Source organism: Scyliorhinus canicula, chromosome 15 (assembly GCF_902713615.1).
Source record: "Scyliorhinus canicula chromosome 15, sScyCan1.1, whole genome shotgun sequence".
In the NCBI taxonomy this organism is placed as follows: Eukaryota; Metazoa; Chordata; class Chondrichthyes; order Carcharhiniformes; family Scyliorhinidae; genus Scyliorhinus; species Scyliorhinus canicula.
The window spans coordinates 48,051,695-48,077,891 of record NC_052160.1 but is presented as its reverse complement, the minus strand read 5'-3'; the positions used below and the strand labels follow the sequence as shown (position 1 = coordinate 48,077,891).

Here is a 26,197-nt window from a genome sequence, read left to right as displayed (position 1 = left end):
AAGGAATCACTGTGGGTGCCAGACGCAACTAAGGTAGACTCTGTAAAGTCCTAATCACTACCATTTGGGGACTTGAGCCAAAATTAGAAGAGCTGTCCCGCAGCCTAGTCACGCAACAGCCTGACACAGTCATACTCACAAACTAATAATTTGCAGCCAATATCCAAGATTTGTCCAAAACCATTCCTGGATATACCCTGTCCACCAGCAGGACAGACCCACCAGAGGTGGTGGCAGAGGAACGTACAATCAGGATGGTGTGGCTCTGGGAGTCAGTGACATTCCAGACCTCATGAAGTTTCATGGCAGCAAGTTCCTGTGAAGCATATTAAGATGTTTCCTATGCTAATAGCGCCATACAAATGTAAATCTTTGTTGCTGTTGATGTTAATGAAGAGAATTTACACAAAGTAGATGCAGGTGAATTGTTAACTATAGTGAAAAGCTTCCAACCTGCATTTAATATCATAGAATTTATAATGCAGAAGGAGGCCATTTGGCCCATCGAGTCTGTACCGTACCCAAGCCCACACTCCCATCCTATCCCCATAACCCAGTAGCCCCACCCAACACTAAGGGCAATTTAGGATACTAAGGGCAATTTATCATGGCCTATCAACCTAACCTGCACATCTTTGGACTGTGGGAGGAAACCGGAGCACCTGGAGGAAACCCACGCACACACGGGAGAATGTGCAGACTCCACACAGACAGTGACCCAAGCCGGGAATCGAACCTGGGACTCTGGAGCTGTGAAGCAATTGTGCTAACCACTATGCTACCGTGCTGCCCCCAGTATGTTACTTCTGCAGTGAAAATGAGTGTCTTTGTTTCACGTTGGGCTGAATTTTTCATTCCACTCACTAAGTGCAGCAGTGGGTGTTTATCCATGAGACTCTCGGGGGAGTGTACTGCAGTGACCCGCCAGATTTATCCAGGCATTTAAATTGAATTTTTAACATGCCAATGGTGTGCTCCACCAATATTCGGCTCGCAGCATGAGCACCTTTGTACTTCCTCTCAGATGTGATTTGTGGCCTCCAGACAGGTGTCATCAGCCACGTCCTTTGCGGGTATCTTTTGTCTCTGAGGAGCCAACCCTGGGCACTGTGTTGCCCTTGAAAATGTCCAGGATCTGCGATCTACTTAAGATGTAGGAATTGTGGAAGTTTCCTCAATACCTCTCACAACCTGCAAAATTTATTTATTGTGATCACACATCAGCTGCACATTTAGTGAATGGATGCCTTTCCTGTTGCTGTATTGCAATGCCTGCTGCCAGGGAGATCTTACAGCCACATGCGTTCAGTTGATGGCACCCTGAACCTGAGAGAAAATGGAAATCACTGTGAAGCTTAGTGCTCTAGCGTTCTTGCTTGCTTGATCTCTTGCAAAGTTCACTTAATCGTGGGCCTTGACATAAAGGGCTTCAGTTACCTCCTGGGTGTACTTATGCGCGATAGCCTGTGTGATCCCACAGAGAACCCTAGTTGAGCCTAGGAAAAAGCCACTGGCCGAGACGTTCAGGGCGACGGGGACTTTTAGAGACACTGGTCGTGGATGTCCTCCCAAACCCGGTGGCGCTAGAAGACGTGTCATATGTGAGCTATGACATCCTTTGACATGTTGATGTTTCAGCGGTATTTGCTCATCTGCAGGAAAAACATGCATGTCCTGTACACCCTGGGTCTTAAAAAGTGCCAACACACATTTATGGGAGCCTCATCCTCGACATGTGGAGGGGTCCCAGCTGCCTCTTGCTCAAGAGAGTGGAGCTCCCTCCTTTGACAAGCCTGGCATTTCCGCCATGTCTTTTCCTCTTCCTGGCTTGACTGCATGCAGTGATTCAGGTAGCAATCAACGCAGACTCCAACTTCCAAATGGTCTTTTCTTTGCAGCAAACATGAGAAAAAGACATGGGGCGGGATTCTTCGTCGGCCGAAACCAAAATCACAAACTGCGATTGGGCGGAGAATCGGTTTGAATGCTGAAATTGCGGCGGGCGTCGATTTCACACCAAATCGCAATTCACCGTCACCTCGACAGCAGCATCAATGCGTTCCAGAACACATGTACAGTAAACACCATTTGCATATCATTAGCGGGCCTGACCTGGTATTCACCAGGGCCTCCGCGATTCTCTGTCTTCAATGGGCCGAATTCCTGACGGCGAGGTTCACTTGTGCTTTTAAAAATTGTGAAATCGGTGACTTGACTGATGAGGGAGAGAGTGTGGTATGGAAAGTGTCCAACAACGCCATAGTTTGCTGATAGTTGTGCCGCTGCCCGAGGGGCTTCCAGCGCCAGGGGAGGGAGTAGTGGGGGGGGGGGGGGGTGGCCGGAGGTAGGCTCTAGGGTCGGGGGACAGGCTTGGAGCACCATTGTCACGGCCTGCATGGCAGCCATGTAGCTGTTCACACCACTGACTGCCCGCTGTGAACTTAGGGCCACAGGTCGTATGGGAGTCCCCCCGGGCACTCCCCTAGGTGCCCTCTGGCCCCAACCAACCCATCGCTCAGATGGACGCGCTCCAGCGCAATGAGTGCCACCTTGTTGGCTGGGATGAGTGTGTGGGGAGTATATAGTGTGTATGCGATTGCAGCTTGTCAGCCTCCCGAGTGTCAATCACGGACCTGGCGAATCCCGCTCCGTTTTTCATTGAAATCGATTGTGTTTCATGTGGTGCCGGAGCTACTCCTCCACAGTCGCTGAATCAGTCCAGGTCATCAATTTGTGCACTTCTCTTTATTAATCTCGCATGAGTGCCCTTCATTGGTACCCTTGTTGATTATCCTGATTCCCTGCATTGTGAATAAAGGGCTCACAACCCGTCTCAGCTGTGCATCTTACCTCAACTGGGATATCTATTGAGTATCCCTTTACTCGGCCCCCCAATTGCTCAAGAGGCCCTCAGAGTTCATCCTCACTTACATCTTTTGCTGCTCAATCACTTCATGTTGTAAGGTGATAGTGATGAGATCTCAGTGCCAGTATGGAAGTACGTCCCAACGTCCTGGTGGAACATTATGTTGAGGTTTCCCTCATTTCATGATCACTCAATCCTGCCACTCTAATCCTTGACCCCATTGTTATGAAGGATGTGCCTTTGACCCAGGTGGACCTCCCCCCCTCCCCCATCTTGAGGCCTCTGGCACAGTGTAATTTATAAGCCCTCACACCACTCCCCTCCCACCATGAGATGTACAAATGCCCACCTTTTCTCCATCTATGGGCTGAAGGTGCCTCACTAACTGAGTATACCACCTGCAGCTTATGAACATGCTTGAGACTCCCCGGACCGTGATGCGTTAAGTTATGTCCATGCTCTGTGGACAAGATCCTGGACACAACTGAGATTGAACTGCCATCCCCTCCCCCTACCTGGACTGGGACAAGAGGAGTCTTGGTAAGATAAGCAATTTTTTCATAGAATTTACATGGGAGGGAATATCAAGTGAAATGCTTTCTCAGTTCGCCATCTCCCATTCTAGTCCCAAGTCATAGATGAAATTTTGTCCAAGACCCTCTCCCAATTCAGGCACATAAGATGGTCCTCGCAACCCCCATCCCCACCCCCTCCACCCCCACAGCACCCGTCATGTGTGTGAGCGCTAGCTTCAATCCTCAATGCTTGCCTTGCCCTGAAGCTTATTGTCATACCTCTGACCACTTACCCCCGCCCCAAATCGGCACATAGCCCGACAGCCGCTTGTCATGCCTCTGGCCGCTTACCCAGTTCACGAATCGGGGTCTAGCCCTGCAGGTACCCGCCATGCCTCAGGCCAGTTACCCGTCCTGAATCGGGGCCTCGCCCTGCAGATGACTTGAAGCCACTTTCAACGTACCACTGATATGTTAGTTGGAGCCTTCCCCATTAAACCCCTTGAAGGGGATGTGGTGTTGGCAGCGAAGCCTTGTGCTGGATTCAAGGAGCCGTGAGTGCAGTGTAATGTAAGATAGGCGAGGGCATCTTGAGGTCCCAAGTGAAGTGCATATCGCCAGGTACCAGATGCTTATCTACCAAAGTGAAACGCATTGGCCTAGTTGCACGCCGATTTGCCCCATTAGGCCGGTGTGGGGGGATGATTCCAGTGAGTACCCTTTTTAATGAACATTCATGGCATTATAATTTATGCTAAACAAGTTTTCGGCGTTGCACGTCAGGAAGGTACTTGACAATTGGGGGCTTGGCGGCACTATTGCAAACATTTACAACAGCGTAAAACCGATTTTTGCACACTCGTGATATTTTCTGCTCCCACCCACCATGACACCTGTCATCTATGGGAGCAGAAAATCCTGGCCCAAAGTGACTAAAAGCTTAGCAAGTGGGGTAAGGGTTTATTAAACAACTTTTCATGTTGCTTGTATTTAAAGCCAACAATTTTCTCTTCTGCCTTTCTCCCTGGGTGCGATCTAAGAGAAGAGTTTCTAGGTGTGGTAGCGAGTGAGAATTGTCAGGTGTTTCCTGACGACTGACCCGGCGAAGCCATCACCTGTATCTAACGTTAATTTGGGCACTTCATGATGCCCTCTGGTCGGAGAAGACTGTCCCATCAGCTGATTCACCTGGAATGTGCTCAGCAGCTCCCCTCTCACAAGGGGCAGCAGCTATCAAACCAATCCTGCAGAGCAAACCCCAGACAGCATGCAACTATGCCACCATGCAGACTGGCCCCAGAGATTCCGAGATGACGATCTGGCCAAACTGTTGGACGCCACGGAGGCCAGATATGATACCCTGTTCTCCAGTGGGTTGGTCAGAGGATCAGCCGCAGGGCAGCCAGTGCCGCCAGAAGCTCATCGCACGGGTGAGTTGGCATCGGCCCCCTGGCACCGGTCCCACCTGTGAACCGAAGCCCCCCCCTCCATGGCCCTGCAGTTGGCACCGCAGTAGCCCCCAGAAATATTCCGCCTATGCCCCAGTACACCCTGGTACCCATATGCGCACCCCACCCATGCCCAGCTGCATTGCTTACGCCTGACCCCCACCATAGTCCCCACCGCATTGCATGAAGCATGCCAGACAGAATGATCTTTCCCTCTCACTGACGACATGTCCATTCTTCCACAGGATCTCCATCTGATGATGTGGCCCATCAGATGGTGCGGCCCAAGCACCCCCACCAATTGGAGGAGTCCCAAAGGCGACGGCGCAGTAGCTGGTGCCGGCAATGCGTGGCACTGAGGCCAGCTAGGGTGGCGACTGCAGTGGAAAGGCTGGAGCTCGACGTCAGAGTGATGGTGTCCAAGGTGTTCCCCAGTCAGTGACGTCCACGGCTGAGGGCCTCGACTGCATGTCCCAGTCACCAGGAGACATGTCCCTGATGCAGGTGGACCTTGCCAAGGCGCTGCGGGGCATAGCCCAGTCCCAGGCTCTGCCGAGGTGCTTCAGAGCATTTCCCAGTCACTGGGGGCTGTGGAGCATGTCCCAGATGCAGGCAAACATCGGTGAGGCACAGCAGAGCATGGCCTGGTCACAGAGGGACTTCTCTGAAGGCATCGACATAATGATGTAGATAATGAGGAGTCGCTAGGGCTGGCAGAGCCAGATGACGAAAAGGGCTCTGGGGCTCAATTTAACTGCCCCTTCATCCCAAGGTGAGTCCCAGGGCCTTATGGGCACTGACCAGGAGGAAGCAGTGCTGGAGGACGATCCGGAACACCCTATGGTCACCAGCTCTCCCGAGTGTCCCCACCCCACCCCTCCTCCTGACAAAGGTGCGTCCTGGGGTCAGTGTGTGGAACAGGGTGCTACAGCGAGGCATGTGATACCGCCAAGATGGCCAGGGCCTTCCAGAGAATGCCCGCCAGGTTTAGAAAGATAATTCTAAGATTATGGCCAAGGCAACTAAAGCAGAGCCTTCAATGATGGCACAAAGGATGCAGAATAATTCAAGTAACAGTCCATGTAAAATACAAGGACCTGAGAAGGATCAATGGGTAAATTATTTACAGAACATGAGCATTTTGAAAAAAAAAGAAAATCGCTTATTGTCACGAGTAGGCTTCAATGCAGTTACTGTGAAAAGCCCCTAGTCGCCACATTCCGGCGCTTGTCCGGGGAGGCTGTGTTAGGTATTCTGTGCAAGGTAACAATGACATGCAGTTCCAAACCCTTCTAAAATTGTGAATTTCCATTAGGTCAAACTCATTCTTACTGTGCCCTTTGCCATCTCAATTTTCAATACACTTAGCCTCAACTTAACAATCCTCAAGCAACCAGAATTATTTTTACTGTAAAGCACAGCAATTTCCGGCTGCAAGAATGATAAGTCTATTATGTTTGACAGGAGGAAGCAGCAGTCCTTACAGGTCCCTAAATATCTTCCTATTAAATGTATTAAAAAAATGCAACATTTAAAATGTTTTTTCTTTTGTTCTTTCATAGGATGTGAGTGTCGCTGGCAAGGCCAGCAATTGTTGTTACACAGAAACATAGAAAATAGGAGCAGAAGGAGGCCATTCAGCCCTTCGAGCCTGCTGCGCCATTCATTATAACAATGGCTGATCATCCAACTCAATAGCCTGATCCCACCTTCCCCCCCATATCCTTTGATCCCCAAGTGTTATATCTAACTGCTTCTACAGTGTTTTGGCCTCAACTGCTTTCTGTGATGGCGAATTCCAGAGTCCACACTTAACTTGGCAGGATCCTGCCAATCTGCCTCAGAAAAAGGAAAGTGCAAACTTAATCTGGAAATTTCCTCAGAGCTGCCCCCACTGCCTTCATAACTTCAAGTAAAGCGCATCATAAATTTAGTTTTAAACCACTACAACTTGTATTTATACAATGCTGTTAACATTGCAAAACATCCAAGTGACTCACAAGAGAGACTATCAAACAACATGCAACACTAATGCACATAAGGAGATATTAAGGCAAAGGAGTGTGTTTTAAGGAGTGTCATAACAGAAGGAGAGAGAGGAGAGAGAAGATAGAGAGATAGAGAAGTTAAGTGGGGGCATTTCAAAATCTAGGCTCTAGGCAGCTGAAGGCACAGCCACAATGAAGGGGCAAAGGAAATGAAAGATGGACAAGAGACATGAGTTTGAGAATTGCAGAGTTGTCCGATTAACTGGGGTTTCCATCACACTACCAGGGATGCTAAGACAGAAACAGTGGGCAAAATTTAACCACCACGTTGCGCCAGCTGCAGATCTGGGCGCTGGTTAAATAACGGGAAAGGCAAGATCGAGATCCGTGCCAGGCGCAAATCAGTTTGCCATCTAACTGGCCCACTCCCAATGGCAAGTTCTGGATCTCACCCAAATATGGCGAGCATATCATTAATCCCAATCAGCACTAATTTCCATCTCATGAGCAAGATTGAAGTCAAATGTAACAGCCTCCCGGGAACTAACCAGCTCCCCAGTGAGAAATCTCGTGGCTGTCATTTAGTACTCCTTTTTTTAAATGTGAAGCTGGTGCAATGGCTGTTATGGAGATCTGAGGAGGTGAGTAGCCATTTCTATTTTGGGGCATGCAGCTCAAGCGTATTTGAGCTGCTACCCCAGTGCTCAGGGGGCAGGGAGGACTCCTCAGAAGGTTGGACATGGTTGGGGGCCTGGAGCGTTCCAGGTCAGGTGTTCCCCTGTACTTGGGAGGTGAGGGGGTGGTGGCGTGGCCATCTTTAAATATGGAGACCCCGAACAGGGGCAACTACAGCTGGAAATTGTCTTTCTGAACCCATTAGGTGATTGAAACCAGTCAAGGCGTAAGCTTGGCCCTAATTTATATTTACAGGCAGAGTGGGAACTATTCTGAGGTTGACCTGAGCCTGGGTGTTTATCTCTGTCTCTTGTGTTCTTCCCTACACTTGTCTTCACTTGTACCATATCCTGGAATTCCATGCATACTTTATTTTTTCTGACTAAAAATGGGTTGTTGGCTCTTCAGCCGGGTTTTCCCTTCCTAATTTTAAACACCCTTCTTAACCTTGCAAACTGTTATACCCTCTGTTGAGCATGCAGTGAGCCATCAGCACAAGTCACATTGGACTGCAAACTGAAATCAATTCAATGACGAAGCAACACCAAGTCTGCATGGTGTTTACCTCCATTGCAAAGGGTGTTGTCAAGTCACAAATTATGATCCCCAAGCCCAAAATTAGGTGCAGACCAATTTCTAGACCTTACTGTTTCTAAAAACGAAATTAAAAGGCCCTCTCCCCATCTCACATACTATTCAGCCTGAATTTGAATCTTATGTGGTTTCTATACATAAATTGAGGAATAGGACCCTTGGGGGAAAATTTCCAGTTTCCACCCTCACTTCAAGGCTCATGCCCCAAAATAGAAATGGCTACTCACCTCCTCAGATCTCCATAACAGCCATTGCACCAGCTTCCACCCTCTACCGGCCATGCTGCGCCCAAAAAGCATCTCGCCGCGTGCAACATGGCTGGTAACTTCTTGAAGACCCCGCTCCCGGGATCTATCCTGCTCGCCGCGACTTGTGAGATATAACGCGACCTTGTGAATCATCGCGATGTGAAAACCGCACGGTGGCACAGTGGTTAGCATGCTGCATCACAACTCCAGGGTCCCAGGTTCAATTCCAACCTCGGGTGACTGTGAGGAGTTTGCACTTTCTCCCTATGTCTGTGTGGATTTCCTCCGGGTGCTCCGGTTTCCTTCCACAGTCCAAAGATGTGCAGGTTAGGTGGATTGGCCACGCTAAATTGCCCATAGTGTCTAACAGGTTAGATGGGGTTACTGGGTTATGGGGCTAGGGTAGCGGCATGGGCTTAAGAAGAGTGCTCTTTCCAAGGGCCGGTGCAGACTCGATGGGCTGAATGGCCTCCTTCTGCACTGTAAATTCTATAATTGTAAGCAGGATAATTTTTAGGCAAATCTGCATGGTAAAGTGAGAAAGTTAGTCTCACTCGAATATGCAGTTCCCTTAGGTAACCCAAGTGTTGGGATCTACCCCTTCGCCTTGGAGACCTCGGGCAAGCGCCGTTCAATGCTGGTCTCCACAAACGCGAACCAGAAGGAACGGCACTCATGGGGGTCTTCCAGGGACTGGAGGCCCACAGGTGCATGCCCTCTGGGTAGGGTGGTACCATGGCACCTTGGCTGTGCCAGCTTGGCAGGATCGCACCCACGTGGCACTGCCAGGGTGCCAACTATCAGGAGCACTGGCAGAATGCCAAACTGGCATTTTTTGCATCATGGTGATTGTGGCGCGGGGTGCCCTGCGCAGCTGGTGGGGTGGGGGGGGGGGGTCCAAGTGGGAACTGCCTTACAGTGAGTTTGGGCTTTAGGGGGGGTTCGGGGTCCAGCCGAGGGCTTGAGAAATCGGAATACCATTTTAAAATCCCGTACCAGCCTCCCCGGACAGGCTCCGGAATGTGGCGACTAGGGGCTTTTCACAGGAGCTTCATTGAAGTCTACTCGTGACAATAAGTGATTTTCATTTTTCAAATTGGGTCCCCATCTCTCCCTGCACTGTGGAGTTTCGGCAAATTCAGTGCAGGAAACGGGGCTAAGTGCTCCCTCGACCTCACATTCATCGCTGAGGAATGGGCCGGGATTCTCCGACCACCCACCAGATCGGAGAATTCCCAGGGGGAGGCATGAATCCCGCCCCGCTGCCGGCTGCCCTATTCTCCGGCATCGTTCGTGGGCCGTTGACAGCGGCCTTCCTGGCAATTCTCCGGGCCCCGATGAGCCGAGCGGCCGTCCAGTTTTGGCCAGTGCTGCCGGCGTGAATTACTCACCTCATGCACGGCAGGACCTTTCAGGTGAGTATGGGGACTGTCGGCTGGAGTATGGGGACAGTCCTCGGGGGGGGGGGAGATGCGGGAGGTTCCGACCCTGGGGGGGGGGGCCCCCACGGTGGCCTGGCCTGCGATCCGGGCCTACCAATCTGCGGACGGGCTGGATCCATTGGGGGACTTCTTTTAGTCTGCGCCGGGCTCCTGTTGGGCTCCGCCATATTGCCCAGGGGCTGGCGCGGAGAAAAGAACCCCCGCGCATGTGCGGAAATATGCCAGTCATTCTGCGCATGCGCGGAAATACGCCGGCTGGTCCGTGCATGGGCAAACACGCACCGGCCCTTTGGCACCGGCTGGAGTGGCGCCAACACCTCCAGCATTCACCTAGCCCCGAAATTTCAGAGAATATTTCTCTATCTTCTGTTGTCACCGGAGTGGTTGGCGCTGGTTTTGCTGCCGGCGTACAGACTTAGTCCTGAGAAGGGAGAATCCCGGCCATGATGTCCGACTGGAGCCACATTAGATAGCGTTATGTTTCTCGCTGCTGCGATCACCGGGAAACATGCAGCTAAGCACGCTCACTTTGGAACATACTTCCCATTTGGTTTGATTGCGCCCCAAATGCAAAGCCAGTTTTTAAAAGAAATGCACAGAAGAACCAATGCACGACTCAGAGTTAATTATTAATATTAGATCAGGACATTAATCATTGTGTTCTCTCGTCTGTTTTAAGTAACCACATTCAGGCTACTGTAAGAAATAGCTGACTTATGCAAAAGATGACCAGTTAATCATAACAACAGGGACAACACGCATGCAAAAATCTAAATTAAAATTCCAAATTCTGTTTCTTCAAATGCCAGGTCCATTTTGAAGCTATGACAACTCCTCCTATGTCCCCAGTGATGACGGAAACAGAGCAGGAAGGAGGGTAATTTTAATTAAACAAAGGTTAACAGGCAGAGAGATGGTCAGTGGGCAACTTACTTGATGTTGCCCACACTGTTAACCAAAATTCCACCCAAAAAGTGAACAGGCTTTTTTTCTCCAGAGAAGAGAAGGCTGAGGAGTGACCTAATAGAGAGTTTTAAAATTACAAAGGGGTTTAATTTGGTACAAGTAGGGAAGCTGCTTCCACTTATAAGAGATACCAAAATTGGAGAGCGAGACCCTGACACAGTGAACCTCACGGAGGGCCAATGGGGTAAGTCATTAAGGGAAGGTGCCGCCAAGTCCATGGGAGGGCACCCCTCCCCTCCACAATACAAATCTTGCCATCCCACCCCCACCAGAACCCTCCACTAGATTTCCCCATCGAATCCCCACAAAATCCCCACCAGAACCCCATCAGACCCCCATAACAATGACCCCCATAATAGAGACCACCCGATAACAGACCCCCCCAATAACAAAGACCACCCATAACAGAGATCCCCCATAACAGAGACATCCCGAAAACAGTGACACTCCCCATAGAGAGACCCCTGCCTCAAAGCCATAAAGCAGTCCAGACAGAAACAATGAAAAAAGAATCACTGCTGTAAAACTCACCTATCCCCTACAGCTGCTGTCTCAGCTCAGCTGCTGTACATTCCCAGAAAACAAAAACCATATCACCAGGGTTTAAACTCCATCAGCCCTTTTAATCTGCAAGGCTTTTATTCACATCAGTGAGACATTGCTTTTACTATGTTGTGATTGACAGCTGCCAGAGAGCCAGGTGTTGGTTTATTTAATTTCATTTCCCTTCACGCTTGAATGGGTCTCAAGTACCCTGCTGTGAAACTAACCACAATGCTTATAAACATCTAGTTATGATTGTCAGCTCCTGATCACAGCAAAAGGAGTTAAGTGCTTTCACTTCTCTTTTTCTTAGCAGACTGCTCTTTAGCTTCCAGGAAGGCGACTCTGTTATGTGGTGGCCTCTGTTATGTGGTGGCCTCTGTTGTAGGGTTGCCTCTTTAATGAGGTGGTCTTTGTAATGAGGTGGTCTTTGTAATGAGGTGGTCTCTGTTATGGGGGGTCTCTGTTATGGAGGGGCGTCTCTATAATGGGGATCTCTGGTGGAGGTCTCTGTTATGGGGTCTCTGTTCTGGGGTTCTCTGGTGGGGGGTTGTGTTATGGGGGTCTGTGTCATGAGGGTCTCTGGTGGGGGTCACTGGTCGGGGATCGATGGGGGGGTGGGTTGGGCCACCCTCATGCGCGCATATTGTGCATGGGGGAGGGGTGGTGACCCAGCAAATCTCGTGGTAGGGGTTTGGAAATACGTTGTGGGGGGGGGGGGGGGTGCAGTCTATTGGGCTGCCGATCAAAATGACAAACTGATAGTTGGATTCACAAGGGAATTCCTTGCAATCCCTGTCATGCACAAATCTGCATGGCAAGGGATAGTGAACCGCATCTGGGTATTGCTCCTAGTGCAAGCGCAAATCGAGGTGAATCATCTGCAGCAGGAGAACATGTCTACCAAACAGAGAATCCTGCCCACTACCACAAGGAGCATTTGTTGCAATTAGGTGTATTTAAACCATATAAACACATTAAGGAGAAAGTATTAGAAAGTTACGTTGATAATGCAAGATGAAGTGCAGTGGGAGTATAAGCGCTGGTGTCAACCAGATGGATCTTTGGGGGAAATATACCAGTTTACATCCACTCTGGCCAGTTCTTGTGCTCTACATTCTATGTAAATGATGTAAAATTTCCGCCACTACATTTGACCTCAGCAGCCTAAGCAGGGCAGATCAGAATTCTGTCACGGTTCTGTATTGCTCTTGTTGGATTGCCTGATTTTTATTACAAGATCACTGTAGTTAAAGTTAGAAACAATTTATTAACATTAACTGGGGGTAAACAAGTGAACAGATGAACAACAGCAAAATCATGCACATGGAAGCTCCCTCTTTTACTTCCTCCAGCCAGTGTCTGGTCAGCTGACTTTACATTCACTTATATACCAGTGAGATTCCTAGTGGTCAATCGGCGAATTACAACACAACCATGATATCACTATAGGTTCCTTTTCCTGATTGCAGTCTGTTGACCCTTGCTGGAAAGTGTGTGCATGGCCATGAGCAAATTCAAATATGGGTTCAGGAGGGATATATTCTTTTTTGCTATCAAATCATATTCCCAGTGAATTAAACTCCACATCTATGGATTCCCATTCATAAAGGCATTCCTAGTACTCTAGCATGAACTGGCACCTTCAGGGGGGAGAAGACAGGAATTTAAAGGACAAATAGGAGAGTTCAGTAACAATCAATCTCAGCCAAGATGGTAACCGACACTAATCTGATGCATCTGTTTTAACATTTCTATCCTGATGTCTGATAAAATCGTGGGGCGTAATCGACCAGCCACGCTGCACCTGAAAAGCAGCGTGCCACAACATGGCTGGTAACTGCTGGGAGACACCGCTCCCGGGATCTACCCGGTTTGCCATGCCACTTAAAATCTAACACGATCTTACATGACTTCTCGGTGTGAACCCTGTCCATTGTGAGCAGGATCACAAAAATCAGGCAATCCAACAAGAGCAATACAGAACCGTGACAGAATTCTGATCTGCCCTGCTTAGGCTGCTGAGGTCAAATGTAGTGGCGGAAATTTTACATCATTTACATAGAATGTAGAGCACAAGAACTGGCCAGAGTGGATCACATTTTGGCAAATCAACATATTGGAGCAAGACATAACCAAGACATTGAGAGCTATCCCCTTTGCCCTGGAGACCTCGGGAGAGCGCCGTTCAGTACTGGTCTCCACAAACGGGGACCAAACAGATCAGCAGTCGTAGGAGGGCTCCCAGGGGATAGGAGGTACCAGCTGCATGCCCTCTGGGCAGGTGGTACCCTGACATTGCTGGTGCCACCTGGGCACTGCTAGCCTTGAACATTGGCAGTGCCAGCCTGGTACCCCAGCAGTGCCACCTGGGTGCCAGCCTGGCACTGCCAAAGTGCCCAGATGGCACTGGAAGGGGTACTGCCAAGGAATCAAGTGCCGGGTGATCAGGCCGGGGAGGGCATGGGGACCCCTTTACAGTGAGTTAAGCTTGGGGGATGGTATAGGGGTCGCATCGGGGCTCGAGGGATGAGGGCGCCATATGATCTCTCCATGCACTGAGGGGTTTCGGCGAGCAGGGCTCCTTAGTGCACGAAAGGGGACTAAGTACAACCTCGGTTGTGCGTTCCCCACCGAGGCCCCATATCTAACTGGAGCCATGTTACATAGCGTTGTGTTTCTTGCCGCTGCAAGCACCGGGAAATACATGGCTAAACACGCTCTCTATGTGGCATAGTTCCCATTTGCTTCAATTGCGATACAGAAAGAGGCCATTCTAACTCGGCCATGCCTATGCTGGCTATTTCAACAAGCTACCCAAACAGTCTAATTCCCTGCTCATTTCCCATAGCATGCAAATTTTCAGTCTTTGACTGACCACACTGTACAAAGTGGGAGGCATCATCAAAGTGAGTCCGGATCCATGCATTTCCTTCTTTCCGTGCTGCGCTTCCTGAGTAAAACAAGCTAAGGCTTTGCCTTGCACTAAATGCTAATTACCTTGTTTAACTTTTGATAACTGTGCATTGATCTGACCTCTCAAGTATTCATTATTAACCTCTGGTCAATACTCTCTGAGGGTCTTTGGTCTCTCTTGGCCACCTGCCTCAAATTTCCTGCCAAATGCTCTACTGTTGTCGTGTTTGTTTGTTTTCTCTACTCCTCCTGTCCTTTGCTTCTCAGTTACATTGCTTTTCTTTTTTCAGTCCTGTTTTCTACCTCTAGATCCCATGCTGTTTCCTTTCTTATTCATATTTCAGCAAACCTTATCCCTCCTTCAGGTTTTTAAGTTGTGTCTTGCAATGATTCACATTAGTGTAAGTCTTCAATTATTATTCTGTGTCCATGTTTTAGTCCAATTTTCTGCCACCGGCCGAATATGTTCAGTGTGTTCCTTAGCCCCATTACAGCTTGTCTATTTAATGTATTACCATTTTTAATGTGCTGAAGATGAATTGTTTGAAGTCCTTTTGGGTAGGCCAACTCACCGGATGAAACTAATGGTCAGTAAAGTGAAATAACTGACTAGAGGAAGCTTTGGGTCAACAGGCAGGGACAACTGACCAGTGGAATGTAGGTTTAAGAAAGAGGAACAACTGGTCAGAAGAATGTAAGAGTCAGGGCAGAGGAAGAACTGACCAGTGAAAGGCAGAGGACAGCTCAGAGGGACAGCTGTCCAGTATAAGGTAGCGTTAAGAAAAAAGAACAACTGGCTAGAGAATGCTATTGGCAGTATCATGAGACAGCTGACCAGAGGAAGATAGAGGCCGGTATAGAGGGACAACTGACCAATAGGAGGTAGGGGGCAGCAACAACAGCGACTTGTGTGTATATGGCACCAGATATGTGAGAAAACATTCTGAGACATTTCACAGAAACATTATAAAATAAAATATGGCAATGAGCCACAGAAATAAATATTAGGTCAGATGACCAAAACTTTGGTCACATGGATATAAATTTTAAGGAATGTCTTAAAGAAAAACGAAGGAAGATATGGGGAGAGGTTAAGCGAGAGCATAGGGCCCTGGTAGCAGAGAGCATGGTCACCAGTGGTGAAGCAATTAATACTGGCGATGTTCAAAAGACCAGGGGTGGTATTCTCCCCTACCCGGTGGGGCGGGGGGTCCCGGCATAGCGGAGTGGCGCCAAACACTCCGGCGTCGGGCCTCCCCAAAGGTGCGGAATTCTCCACACCTTTAGGGGCTAGGCCCATGCCGGAGTGGCGCCCACTCCGCCGACTGGCGGCAACGGCCTTTGGAGCCACGCCGACCGGCGTCGGGGCTGGCCGAAAGGCCTTCGCCGGTCGGCGTGAGTCCGGGCATGCGCCTGAGCGTCAGCGGCTGCTGACGTCACCACCGGCGCATGCGTGGTGGAGGGGGTCCCTTCCGCCTCAACCATGGTGGAGGCCGTGGCGGCGGTGGAAGAAAAAGAGTGCCCCCACGGCACAGGCCCGCCCGCCGATCGGTGGGCCCCGATCGCGGGCCAGGCCACCGTGGGGGCACCCCCCGCGGTCCGATCGCCCCGCGCCCCCCACAGGACCCCGGGGCCCACTCCCACCACCTGCTCCCGCCGGCACCAGAGGTGGTTTAAACCACGTCGGCGGGAGAGGCCTGTCAGCGGCGGGACTTCGGCCCATCGTGGGCCGGAGAATCGCCGCGGGGGGCCCGCCGACCGGCGCGAGGGGCCCGCTGACCTGCGGGGCGTGATTCCCGCCCCCACCGATTCCCGGGTGGCGGAGAATTCCGGCCACGGCGGGGGCGGGATTTACAAAGGCCCCAGGTGATTCCCCGACCCTGCGGGGGGTCGGAGTATTCCGCCCAGAGGAGAGCATATATCTTGGAGGATTGTAGGGCTTGAAAAGATGACAGAGGGAGGGAGGGCTGAGGCCATAGAGGGATTTGAAAATTTTTAAATTGAGGCGTTGCTTAACCCGGAGCCAATATGGTTCAGAAAGGGCGCCTCTTGGTGTGAATTAGGGAATCAGGTGCAGTTTGAATGTCACCAAGTTTATGGAGGCCCAGCATGTCTTAGAATAGGCAGGTCTAGAGGTAACAAAATCATGGATGACAGCAGATGCACCAAAGCAGGAGAAGAGTTATGAAGGCGGAAATAGGTGATTTTAGTGATGGTGTTGGTAGGAAGGACATTTTCAGGGTCAAATATGATTTACGTTTGCTAGCAGTCTGGTTTCAGCCTTTAACTATTGCCAAGCAGAGGGATGGCATCAACAGACAGGAAGCTTAGCTTGTGGTGGGGACCAAAGACAAAGGATGTGATTCCGATGTCAGACCCATATCAGGGTGTTATACGAACTCAAGTCTTCAGTGTGCCCATGATAGTTTTGGACTTCTTTTGGAAAGCAGCCAAGAGCATCTCCATATTGAGGCACCCTTGCTCTCACCTACCTGCCTATCCAGGTGAGGCTGCCAGCTTGACACCATTGCAGGCCCTTGATTTGGCCTGCAGCATCAGAAACGTACTCAACATCCTTAATAGTATGGTGAGCAGGGAGGCAGTTGATTCAGGGACGGTCTCCCAAAAGGATGTGCTGGTGCACTGGTGGGCATGCTGGGAATGTTGGGCTCCCAATGCCCACAAGATAGTCCAAGCTGGTGTTTTTGTATTTTGTCACAAACAACTTCTCCATAATAAATAGCAGGGAGGGGGTAAGGATAGATCCTTGCGGGCGACACTACTGTGTAGGAGCAGGATGCAACCCATTTCAGGTGCTAATCTGTGGCTGGATTCTCCGGCCTCCCAGATGGGTGTTTCTCCGGTAGCGGGAGTCGGCACCGCTCTCTGACAGCGGGATTCTCTGCTCCCGCCGCTGTCAATGGGAATTCCTAATGAAGCCACCTCATGCTGCCCAGAAACCCATGGGCAGGGGTGCGCTCTCAGCAGGACCAGATAATCCTGCGCCAGCAAATGGCCAGAGAATTCTGCACCTGGCTATGTTTAAATAGGTAGGAATAGAACCAGTTGAGTGGATCCCACAAAATTATATAACAGAGGTGGAGAGAAGTTGGAAGAGGATAGTGTGACCACCTCTGGCAAAACCTGCAGGCAGGCTGAGAAGGACGAGAAAGGATAGTTTGCCTTTGCCACAGTCACATTGAATGTCATTTGTGAATTTTGCAATAGCTGTTTCTTACTGTGACAAGGGTGGAAACCTGATTGGAGAGATTGAAACATGCGCTACTGGGAAAGATGGGCATGGATTTGGGAGATGGGAAAATATATAAGAACTTTGAAGATAGTACTGAGGGACATCTGACCAGTGGGAGGCAGGGTCAGTATAGGGCGACAAGTAACCAGTGGGAGGCAAGGTCAGTACAGTATGACAAATCACCAGAGGAAGGTTAGAGGAAGAAAATCTAAATTTTGATGAGGAGTTTCCTGCAATTGAACTTCAGGTAAACAAGGGGCGCGATTCTCCGCTCTCCAGGCCGGGTGGGAGAATCGCGGGAGGGCTGCTCTGGCACGCCCCGCGATTCTCCCACCCCCCCCAAAATGGCGTGTCGCATTTTACGACACGCCGCTCAGAGAATCGCGGGTCACCATTTTTCACGGCGACCCGAGAATCTCCAGCCAGGATGGGCCGAGCGGCCTGCCGTTCCCGACCTGTTCACGCCGGTGGCAACCACACCTGGTCGCTGCCGGCATGAACAGCGCGCCAAAGGTGAGTTTGGGGCTTGTGGGGGGCGGAGAGGGGAGTGAGCACCACGGCCGTGCTCGGGAGGGGACTGGCCCGCGATCGGTGCCCACCGATCATCGGGCCGGCATCTCCAAGAGAGGCACTCTTTCCCCTCCGCCTATACCCAATGGCAATATCTGCACACTGCATACCACGACTAAGCAAGCAAGCTCCTGCCTCCAGCATCTGAAGAGTGTAAGCAGCCACGTCTTGCGGGGCAGCGGAGGGGAAGACGACAACCGCGCATGCGCAGCTGACGTCATTAGGCACCGCCGGCCGCGTCATTCTCGGCTCGCCAGGCCTCGACACCAGCGACAAGGCCCGGGGCCGAGATTTACGGAACGCCGCTCCTAGCCCCCCCGGGGGGGGGGAGAGAATAGGGGGCGAGGAGCGGCCTCCGACGCCATCGTGAAACACTCCGGGTTTCACGACGGTGTCGGGTGTTGCGGAGAATTCCGCCCAAGGAGTAGTCCAACAAGTCATACTGTCAGTATGGCTAAGACAGGGAGGGAGAAAGTGTAGAGGATGTCATTGTCAGAGTTTAGGAAGAATAATAGAAGAAAATTCAGAGGAGCATTGACACGAGAATATCAATAAAATATGATAAAACAAGAAAGACTGTGATGGAATGAGATTTACAGCTGGATTCTGAGTATTTCTGGCTGTTTTAATATTTCAACTAAGGCAAAGAATATCTAGAGCACCATACTAAAAATGACAATACCTTTTTTTGCTTTCTCTCCAATTAAGGCACAGCAGAGCCCCCATCTACTCCAGAAATGGCACACTGAACCTAGCTGTATTACCAGCCCAGTAGTCATCTAGAGAGGGAAGATAGGCTCCTTAGCGTCAGCTGAGGAATTCCCTTAATAAAGGGCAGAGCACTGTATTACTTTAGTCATAGCCTTACCTTGGAGCACTCCGTTGGTGGAAGAGTGGGGTTGGGGGAGTGTGGGAAGATGGCTGAGGAAGAAATAGATAGCCAGCCTGCTGCCTGTTCAAATATTTTTTTAAATCTTAAACATTTTTTATTTCACGAACAATAGCTGCAAATGGCCTCTCTCCTAGTTTTCCTCATTGCACACGTCTGACCAACCCCCACCCCTCCCCATTCCCTTCTTGCTCTAGGAGCTCACCCAACGCCAATATCTGCACACTGCATACCACGACTAAGCAAGCAAGCTCCTGCCTCCAGCATCTGAAGAGTGTAAGTAGATGGCGAAAGTGAAATTACGTTTGCCCTCATTAGCATACATTTAGCTTGTACTAGCCCAGCAGGACAGATCAATGGGAGAAAATTGGGAGGTGGGGACCACCAACTGTTGTTTCCCACGCTGCCTACTCAGGATCTGCTAAAAGATCATTGATAGGGAGACAGACAGCCCCTTGTTAAACTAGCCACAAGGTTACCTGAATGTATTACACTGCTCTAGTCAATAATATCTCAAAGGTGCTTTCAACTGGAATTTAATCAATCATATTGCTTATTTTAAAGTACTGGTGTGCATCATTCATGTGAAAGAACTTTACACATTAGGGGAGTCCAAAACTAGGTGAATTCCATATCTCAAATCACCAATAACTCCAGTCGGAAATTTAGGAAGAATTACTTTACGTAGAGAGTAGCATAAATGTGAAATTCACTACCCCATGGAGTGGTTTAGGAAAATAGCATAGATGCATTTCTGAGAAAGGATGAACGTGGGAGGAAGCTCATATGGAGAATAGACATTGGCAGAGACCTTTTGGGCTAAATGGCCTGTTTCTGTAAAGCTGAAAATTCTATGTAACTTTCAAATATTGACCTAAAAGGATATTTCATCACTATTGAAAATTATTAATTGATATAACATTACAGAACAACTACCCTCAAATTAAGGACCAGACCTTTGCTCCTGAGGAAGGTGTGCAGATTCAGGAAATTTCCTGGCTCACCGCATTTGCCTCAGGAAAAAGTGCCCTGCATAATGGGATCTTAGTTCCAGAGAGGCATGGGTGCATGCTGAGTCAGGCCTGCCAACCCCAGAAAAAGTTCACAGGCAGCCACAAGGGCTACCTTGTGCCGAGGTGGGCTAATCAAAGGACCCGCTTCAGTCCTCTGAGACATCATCCCAGATGTGTGGTTGAATATTAGGCCCTCAACCCTCACATCTCCTCACCAACCGCCCATTCCTCATGCCCCATCCATATCATACCATGCCCCCAGGCCCACCATATTGGCCCCACATACTCTCCATGCGAATATATGCCCCTTTACTTATCTGCATGACCCTGTGTAGCCCCTATGCCAACTTAGTGCAACTCATGCAAGTGCATGACTGCCCCCACACATCCCCATGACCCCTTCTAGCCCCATGCCAACTTAGTGTTAACCCATATTCCCTACTTAACACCCTTTGTCCTTTCATGCTCCATGCCATCTCACCAGTATCCACCATGAGCAGACCTCAGGAACCATGCTTAGATAAAATAAAATCAAGTTCTAAGTATATATTATTGATGTTCCTCAATAATATACATTCTCATTGACAAAAGCGCACTCAATACATTTGAACCCCCTCAAGTATTTAACTCCTTCTAAAAACAAACATTTGTACTTGTAACCCCACATCAAAGACAGCTAATCCCTTAATAACCTTTCAGCTGTCAATCAAACTATGAACCTACACCACCCCCTCCACCCCCCACCCCAATGTGATCATGGCAGATTACTAAAGCAGCAAAGCAGTAATTATGCTATAATGATAACCCTTTGTGTTACATCAACAAACAGCTATTCAAATTGCAAGAATTGATTTTTGTTACTTTGTATTAAAGGGCAGGGGATTTATATAACTTGACAATTCGAAATACCTTATCTGACTTTTATGAACATTTACATTTACTCTAAAAAAAATCTTTATGTCTCACGCAGGATAAGGCCCTCACTCGAGTGAAAATGGCGTCTGTTTGAACTCAACAGTGAGTTAATCTGGCCATGCTGGGTTAAGGTTTCCCCCATGTGTAATTCATGTCCCTGTACCCTATCAACAAAAATATGGTACATCAGAAATGGCGGCAGGACTTCCAGATCCAAGGTCCTGGCATAATTTTGGATAAAGTGTAGAATCTCCATGACTCTGCAAAAATCAAGACCTAAGAGTCAATGCACCATCTCCTACTCCAATTTATTCTTCCCGTGGGCATCCAAAAGTTGCCATTTCTCCGCCTCCTCAGTCTTCTCTTTCCACAGTATTGGAGAATTATACACCCTAACCATGACCTCTTGATTTGTTTAATCTTCCCTCCAACCCTTTTCCATCTGTTCTTGTGTACTATGCCAGAAGTCATCCTCAGACAGATCAATTCATAAAAGAATTGACAATAGAATTGTCTGATTAAGTGAGGTGCTTTTTAAGAGTTAATTTACGCCAAAACTGTTGTTACATATAATATGAAATATCTCATAACAATTCAAAGCAGTCACATTAATCTCAAGGCTACTTGAAGAATGAGCATAGTTAAAGACAAAATTATATTTATATAGCACCTTATCAAATCTCTCAGCCACCCTAAAGTATTTCAAGCACAGTGAATTAATTTGAAATCAAGTAACTTATATTGACATCCCTGAATGTGATATTAAATGGTTTTGGGAGGATAGATATTGGACAGATTCCTGTTACTTCTCGGATCACATTTCATCATTGTTACCTCCATAAAGAATAATGACAATTACAGCACTTTTCCTATCATCATGCATATTCTGACCATCCGCGGAATTCTCCGCAACGGCCGACGGCGTCGTGAAACCCGGAGCTCCTCGCCCCCTATTCTCCCCCCCGGGGGGCGCAGAGCGGCGTTGTGGGGAACTCGGCTGCCGGGAATGACACGGCCGGCGGCGCCTAATGACGTCAGCCGCGCATGCGCAGGTTGGCCGGCGCCAACCAGTGCATGCGCGGTTGCCATCTTCCTGTCCGCTTCCCCGCAAGACGTGGTGGCTTGATCTTGCGGGGCAGCGGAGGGGAAAAAGTGCGTCTCTTGGAGACGCCGGCCCGACGAGCGGTGGGCACCGATCACGGGCCAGTCCCCTCCCAAGCACGGCCGTGGTGCTCGCTCCCCTCTCCGCCCCCCCACAGGCCCCAAACTCACCTTTTGCGATATGTTCACCCCGGCAGTGACCAGGTGTGGTTGCCGCCGGCGTGAACAGGTCAGGAACGGCAGGCCGCTCGGCCCATCCGGGCCGGAGAATCGCGGGTCGCCGTGAAAAACGGCGACCCACGATTCTCCGAGCGGCGTGTCGCAAAACGCGACACGCCATTTTGGGGGGGGTGGGAGAATCGCGGGGGGTGCCAGAGCGGCCCTCCCGCAATTCTCCCACCCGGCCTGGGCAGCGGAGAATCGCGCCCATATCTACATTCTCTTTGTCCACTCACACTAGACACTGACTCACCCACCCTTTTTATATTCATGGAAGTGGCTCCGCTTGTTAACTGTGCCACCCAGTTTTTAGATTGAGCCAAAGCAACCAGGAAGATTCTGGGTTCATGCCTGCTCACCCCTGAGTTATGTGTTCTTTGCCTGAGTAACAGTAGCCTTCCATATTTGCTTGAACAATGGACAAGGGAGGCACAAGGTGAATAACAAGGAAGGATTCCATCACTGATCACTATCTATTGACCCCCCTACTGGAAAGTGCAAGTATCTGGATATTTCACAAGGATAGAATTAGATTCTGTGATGCCCCTTGATTGAATAGTATACTGACTTTCATTATCTGGGCATACACATGAAAAATGGCCAAAATACCAGTGGGATTATAATCCAGCATGACCATGTCTTAAGTAGAAGACTGGAGAATATTGGAGGCACAAAAATATAAACTGACGAATGCCAATGTATCAGTCATGCAAAAGGATGTTCAGGAGAAAGTAAAAAGGAGCGAAGATAGATAGCAAAGACCTGAGCTACTCACGTGCCTGCGTATTCTGAGGGTTGTTAAAAGTTAATTGTCAAGTCATTCACACCTTAAATGTTGTGTTGATTAAAAATAAACTGTATCTGAATGGAGCTCAGATGTATGTTTGTGCCAGAGATTTACTGGTGACTGAGTGCCCTCCAGGTTCTGTGAGGAGGCGCTCAGTCTGCTGGTTTCTGCTGATAAAGAACAGAGTTCAGACTCTCTCTTTCAATAGGGCACATGTTAATCTAATTAACACCCATTTGGAGCAAACAAATTAATAGTCCCCACAGCACCAGTTATGATGGGTTTATTGATTTATTTTCTAAATATCTGTCTGGAGCAACTTTTGTCTCTTGTGGCAGGTATTCAGGTATTTGAAACTGATGAAAAACTGATGAGGTGCCTTGAAATGTTGATGCTGAAAGACTCTGACAGGTACTTTCCCTCTTGTGCTGTCTGTCCACAGAAACCACTTCCTCCAACATTGTCCACAGGGCCCGATTTTAACTCTGCATAACTGAATAGGTTTTCAGTCAGTTCCATAGAATTCCTACAGTGCAGAAGGAGGCAATGTGGCCCATTGAGTCTGTACCGACCCTCTGAAAGAGCTCCCTATCTAGGACCACTCCCCCGCCCTCACCCTACCCCCATAACTCCACCTAACCTTCACATCTTTAGACACTAAGGGACAATTTTGACATGGCCAATCTACCTAACCTGCACACCTTTGGACTGTGGGAGGAAATCGGAACACCCGTAGGAAACCCACGTAGACACGGTGAGAATGTGCAGACTCCACAACCACCCAAGGCTGGAATCAAACCTGGGTCCTGTGAGACAGCAGTGCTAGCCACTATGCCATCCAAGTTAAAAGTTGCAAATTGGAGTGGGGGGGCTAAAATTTAGTTTGTAGACAATTGCATATTACCTACAACCAAGAGTGTTGTGTGAGAGGCAACTAATTATCAGAAGCAGAGTGAACAGTAACCAATAATTTTTTAAAAAATAAATAAATAAATATTGACCAAACCTATGAGCTACTCTTCAGTGTGGGAAAATCTACTGGACATACACTATAATTCCAAAGTGAAGGATAAGTCAAAGTTGAATATTCTCAGACAGCAGAAAAGGAAAGTACAATACAGAAAGTGAAGAAAATAAAAGCTTAATTGAATGTAAATGTCTAGGAAGAGATAAAATTGAGGGTTTTGGGGTTAAAAAAATTAGAATAGTATGGCAAAGAGATGGTGCAAGGTGAAGGAGGAGGGAGTAATTTAACAATAGGTGACGATACTTGATGGGAGGAAAAAAGGACTTAGGACTTGAGAAGAAAAGAGAGCACCAATTTTTTGAGTGACAAGGTAAAATGAGTGATTTGCGAATCCAATATTCTCATAAGGAGCTGCACTCCTTTTGGATGGAAGTTACAATATAGCCCTATCTCAGACCCATATTGGCTTCAAATACAGGCTCCCTTTGGGAGAAGGGGATTACAGAGCCACTCCTATAACTGAATGAGTCAATCCATTACCTGGTTCAATTCCCAATGCCCTTGGGGGGTGAAGGAGCCATCAGCCAGTGAACCATTCCATGATGTGGTTGTGAAATGTCCAGCATCCTCGCCACGAGCATCTACGCTGGTACATGTGTCTGAGAAAGCTTCATGTTAGTTATTAAGTGATAAGTTACATTGGGGCTCCAGGGCTTTGGTGTTAATTTTATGAAAAAACTGTAGGCACAACATAATTCTTTGAGGAGTGGACAAGAATAAAATATATCACGCCAATTATCGTCGAAACGTCCCAACTACTTGTCTGTGGGCTTGATTCATAGAATTATAGAATTTATAGTGTAGAAGGAGGCCATTCAGCCCATCGAGTCAGCACCGGCCCTCGGAAAGAGCACCCTACTTAAGCCTACACCTACACCCTATCCCAGTAACCCCACTTAACCTTTTTTGGACACTAAGAGACAATTTAGCATGGCTGATCCACCTAACCTGCACATCTTTGGAATGTGGGAGGAAACCGGAGCACCCGGAGGGAACCCACGCAGACATGGGGAGAATGTGCAGACTCTGCACAGGCAGTGACCCAAACCAGAAATCAAACCTGGGACCCGGGAGCTGTGAAGCAACAGTGCTAACCACTTTGACGCCTATCTGGGCACTTACTTCTGTTGCTAGTTTAAACACTGTGTACTGAATATAAAACATTCTACTTTTATGAGTCCCCATCATGAGTGAGGACTAGTATTGGTCTCTGCAGTAACTTGGCAAATAAAGAGAGGCTTCCCATGATCAATTATTTAAATTAAACCATGTTTGTGGTTCAAGCAGGAGGAAAATTTCAGCAAAATCTAATCTGGAAGCAATCTTAATTTTGGGAGAAATGGTTCAATAATTTTACTTTCCTAATATACCTCTTCCTCCCAATTGGGTTATATCCTTGGTCAAGAGGATTGGAAACCAGCTCTAACTTTCTAAGAAGCGACCTATGGATCCAATTTTAAAAGCTGAGATTGAGACCCTTCAGCAGAATAGCAGGAAGCGGAATCCGTGCCATTTAACTTATTTCAATTTATATTTATGTTTTGTTTGTAGTGTTCCTGCTTCAAACCATTCATTGAGGAGCAAAACATCCCTACATGTAATGTAAGCTGAGTCTAAAAGATTGAGGATGATCACTCTAGAATTTATGAAGTATTATTGATGTTGAACATTCATCAAGAGGCCTACACATCACTAGAAATAGAACAAAATTGAGGAGCGGAAAAAGACCAATTGATCCACTAAGACTGTCCCACACACATGGTGCCCAGAGCATTATTTCCCACCTTCCACTTTCCCACCCTAGTCTCATAATCCCTTGACGGAGGCAAAAATATTCCAGACCAAAATTGAAATCAAAAAGGTAAAATGATCTGTAAAATTCTTCCCTGACATCCGCCCCCCCCCCCCCCCCCCCCCCCCCGCCCTGCCCCATTAGATGGGAACTTCATCTTCCGAAGGCATCATTGAAGGAAGTAGGGAAATAAGAGGCGTATTTTACAAAAAATATAATCAGATTTTTCAGTGCTTGGTTTTCATCTGAGAAATGTATGGGTACAATACACAAAAACAGAAGCAGTCCTGTCCAAAACCAGAGGGACAGGTGGCAACACTAACCCCAGGAAGACTTCAGTCTGACCTTGCAGTCTTCCCATCACTGTACCCGTTGCACTGTATTGATCACTGCAGTACGCACAAAGGAAATGATGGCATGGAAAGTCCAC

The 26,197-nt window shown here is 48.6% G+C and overlaps 2 protein-coding genes across 5 annotated transcripts in view; both read left to right on the top strand.

Moving 5' to 3' along the window:
* Positions 1-26,197, top strand: part of LOC119978064 (protein ELFN1-like) — a 427,227-nt gene that overhangs the window by 201,680 nt on the left and 199,350 nt on the right. The gene's annotated exons all lie outside the window — the stretch shown is intronic.
* Positions 1-26,197, top strand: part of elfn1a (extracellular leucine-rich repeat and fibronectin type III domain containing 1a) — a 157,124-nt gene that overhangs the window by 20,399 nt on the left and 110,528 nt on the right. The gene's annotated exons all lie outside the window — the stretch shown is intronic.